This window comes from Meleagris gallopavo, chromosome 30 (genome assembly GCF_000146605.3).
Source record: "Meleagris gallopavo isolate NT-WF06-2002-E0010 breed Aviagen turkey brand Nicholas breeding stock chromosome 30, Turkey_5.1, whole genome shotgun sequence".
Classification (NCBI taxonomy): domain Eukaryota; kingdom Metazoa; phylum Chordata; class Aves; order Galliformes; family Phasianidae; genus Meleagris; species Meleagris gallopavo.
In genome coordinates this window covers 4,181,783-4,186,013 of record NC_015040.2, presented here as the reverse complement: position 1 = coordinate 4,186,013, position 4,231 = coordinate 4,181,783, and positions in this window count along the sequence as shown.

Genomic DNA, 4,231 nt, shown 5'->3' with positions numbered 1-4,231 from the left:
TTAAAGCAGCTTCCCCTCGTACCACAGCCCTGGAACTGAAACACCCATCAGAGGTTTAAGAGCCTAAATGGGTGTTAATTAGCCCAGCAGGGAAAGCAGAGCTTCAATGAGGTTTATCTTTAAACTACTATTAACTTTGACAATGTAAAGAGATAAATTTGGTACTTAATTCAAGCCTCGCCTAATCAAATAGATTATGGTTGTTACCCGTATCTAACATGTAAATAATCTGTAACTTCGGGGGGGTTGGAACTGCACTGCACTGATCGTGGGGACACAGCCCTGCTGCTGAGAAGGGGATCAGGAGGGGTGGGAGTGGGGAAGGCAGCGCCCAGCAGTGGGGGGCTGTGGGAGATCCCAGCCAGCGCTGTGTGAGGCTTTCGCCAAGCCTTGTGTTGATCCTAAGGCTGAAAACATGGGGACTCAGCTCTGACAGAGCTTCCAGACAGGAGGGAAGGTATCGTTAGCGGGGCCTGGCCTTATGGGGCAGCAGGCTGGGAATTTTTAAGGGGAAAAAAAACATTTTAAAGTTCCATAGAAAAGAAAAAGAGAAGGAAAAGCGGTTGTCAGACAAACCTTTTCAAAGCCTCCCTTTCTATCCCAAAAATCTGCATAAAGGCCACATCCTTGTCTTGCCAGCAAGAAAATTCTCAGCTTGAGCACTGCAAGGGAGGACAAGCCACATTGCTGAAGCTTATTTCTCTTCTTTTCTTTTTTCTCCTCTTTCCCCACTTGTGTTAATCTAATCGCTTTGCCCAGGAAAGGAGAAAAACAGGCAGATGGGATTTTACATGCAGCAGGATTTTTTTTCTGGGACTTTCAGATATTTACAATACCTCATGGAATAATGCAAAACCATATAGATTATGGACTTAGAAAGCAGTCTGAGCGTGCTGTGTGCGCATGGGCACCGAGATACAGCCACTCACACTGAAAAATAGTGCACAACAAATTTATCTTTACAACTCTTAAATTATCTTTCAGTTGACACTTATTAACCTCCTGCCAAACTCATTATCTACACGAATAAAAGCCGAGCTATCAAACAGCAATGGCTCAGAGGGCTGCTGCCCATGCTCAGGGAAATGGGACTGCAGATGGGCAAGCTGAAACAGGGCTTTTTTTATCATTATTTTATCCCCCTCTAGGAAGCCAAATCCGGGGCTTTTCTGAAAGGAGTTCTCAGTACGGCGCACGCAGGATACGACCGGCCAGATTCCCATACAGAGAGCTGTGCAGTGCAGGCAGAGGGATTGTGCTCTGCTGTGCTTCAGGGTTTGTGCTGGGATGAGCGGTGCTTCTCCCCCTTCCTGGCTGCTTTGTTTGCTGCATCTCCCAGGGCTGCTGCGCGACATCCAGAGATCAGAGCAGAGGGGAGTTTGCTTGCTACCAAGTGGGACGCTTTGGGGCCGGGATTTGCAGCTTTGGGGATGAGGGAATATCTGTTACTTTCTAATACCCGTGCATTTATCAGTGGCAGTGAGCACTTCCTGCGGCCAAATCGCAGAGCCTCGAGGACTTAACTCCGGGTCCGCACCAGCGCTTTCCATCCCGTTCTGACACCTTCCAGTGACTTTGGGGAAAAAACATCGCAGCTGTTTCAATTCAGTCCCCACTGCGGGCACAGCGAGCATTAATGCCTCTAAAGCCAGAGAGCTGGAGCTGTCTGAAGGCAGAAGGGGGTCCGCACACCTCATCCTCTGCAGAGGAAGCATCCCCTGCCCAGCAGCTGCTTGTTGAGCGCTGGCATTTGATGGCTCCAAATTAATCGAATAAACAAGGCACCTCCGTGTGAGGAGCAATTAGAGGCACCGAGCCCTGCTCCTTCCCAGCTGTCTGTGACAGGTTAAAAACCCTTCCCAGCACCAGCGCGTCCCCGGCAGCTTTTGGAGGCTGCTCAGCTCGGCTCGGGGCTGACAGCCGGGCCGAGATTTCCCCCCGGTAAGGCAGCGGCCAATTAACCTGATGAAAAGGAGGGAGACAGCTGACAGGGCTCCTGCAGGAGCAGGCAGGGCTCCTCGGTGAGGGAGAGGAACGGGCAGAGAGAAGTGGAGAATCTGAAGATCCTGAAAGCCCTGCTTTGTCTCGACGTGTCTGCAGGCTCCTTCTCCCCCGATATCCCCATGCAGAGCAGCAAGCAGCACTGCTGCCCTCGGGCTTCTTATCCTCAGTACCCACACAGCGTGCATCCGAGCTGTGAATTCCAGCCCAGCGATCCCATGGTTGTTTGGTCCACGGGAAAGCATCCCGTGGATGTGGGGTCTGATTTGCACCAGCGCTGTGCTCACATTTCACCACGATGGATGTGCCTTCACCGGTGCTGCGGGTGGCACAGCGCAGAGCGGGCTCCGGCTGCCTGCAGGCAGCAGTGGGAGGAGAGCGGCTGGAATGGGAGCGTGGGCCAAGGATGGAGGAATGTGCTCTGCTGCCTGCAGGGCTGGGAGCTGGGAGCTCCCTGCAGCCCCTCCATGTGCGGGCTGCATTCGGAGCCAACACGCAGGACTGCCTGTGTCCCCACGTGCCATCTGGCGTGTGCACGTGTGAGCCATGCAGCAAATGTGGTTTTAGCTGCAAACTGCAATGTTGTGCATTTCGCGTGAGGTCATTTGTTGAGGCGATGTTAGAGGTGGAAGGAAAGAGCCATCCTGCTGCCTAATCCCTACCTTTTTTCCTTTGTGAGCTAGGAAAACTTGCTGGGAACATCTGCAAAGCCAGAGGAAAATCAAACCCCTCCTGAAGCAGCTCTCAGCTGAGCAGGGCTTTGTAGATTTCCCCTCATTAGGCTCTAAATCACTTCCTTCCTTTTCTCTATTGCTCCTGGATTTGTCTCAAGCCGTGGGGCTGCAGGCGGGCACAGGGCAAATCCTTCAGAGCTCTGCTGGGTTTCGGAGTCCCGTCCCAGGCTCTGGTGCTGGGCTGGCTGAGGAACCACCATCCATCGCAGCCACTGGATGCAGCTCATCACCTGCCGCCACCTCCGGGAGGGGCTTCATCCCTCCTCGGTGCCAACCGGGAGCTGGGAAGTGCCGGCCCCATCAGCACTGCTCCGGGAGCCCAGCGCTGCTGGGAGGGTGGCTCAGGAGGGGACTCTTTAGGAACCTCTTCTGGTCAAGCTGCTGCTCCCTGCTCCGCCTTCCCGGGGAAGTGCCCCTGCACTCAAGCAAGCGGAGGAGCGACCTGCCCTGAGCTGAACTCCCTGCTGGAGACAGATGAGAGATTGCCGCGTGTTTAATTCATGGCCTCAGGATTCTATTTCTGGTAGCTCCCAGCCTCGCTGTACCAGGGGTGCACCTCTCAGGCACTGTTTCCCTTCTCCTTTGCGTGCATCTCTGCCTGCAGCGTGTGCCAAGCCGGGGCTGCAGGGCGGCCCCAGGGGGATGCGTGGGGCGGCAGAGGGGCTGCTGGGCCCCCCAGAGACCTGCCGGAGTGCTGAGCACCTCTGCGTGTTCACCTCACTGCTGATCACTGCAGGGCTCTGATTCTCATCCTAAAAGCAGGGAGCTGAGACACAGAGGCGTGGAGGTCACGCAGGACCTACATTTAGCTCGGTTCCCCTGAATGTGAGATAAGGCTGGGGGTGAGCTTTGGGTTAGGTCCAATCCTGTTTTCAGCCTGAGCCTGAACTCACGTGGGGCTCAATGTCCCCGAGAAGAAGACGCAGCCATCACTGCAACCATTCTGTCCCCGTCCGTCCCTCCCCTGTTCTGTACCCACCAGTTCATTCTCTGGACAGAGCAACCTGCACGTGGGCAGACGAACCGCAGCTCCAGGTGGGCTTTTGCATCACCCACCTCTGACACCACAATCTCTCCTGCCTTTTGGTTTCCAAAGGGATTTCCTGGGCCAAGGCAAACTGTAAGATATATATTTATATACTTTTTATTTTTTCCTCTCTCTCTCCTGCAAGCTGCTTGAGAGCAAAGTCATTGGCATAGCATAAATAGGGAGCACGCTGGGTGTCTGCCGGCTAAGCTGAATCCCCCTCCACCCCCCGCTGTTTCCAATTTGTAGCCCATATTTTAATTCCCTGTCCCACTGTTCCCTTCCTGCTCTCGTAAAACAGACCGTCCTGCCCGAGCAGTGGCTGGCAAAGCAGCTGCCATTTGCAGCTAGATAATGATGAAGATACTTCGGTTCTCATTGGGGTTCCAACCACAGGAGCCCGGTGCTGCTGGCACCAAAGGACAAAGTTGCTTCTCCTGCTTTTATCCTTTTTTTTTTTTTTTCTTTT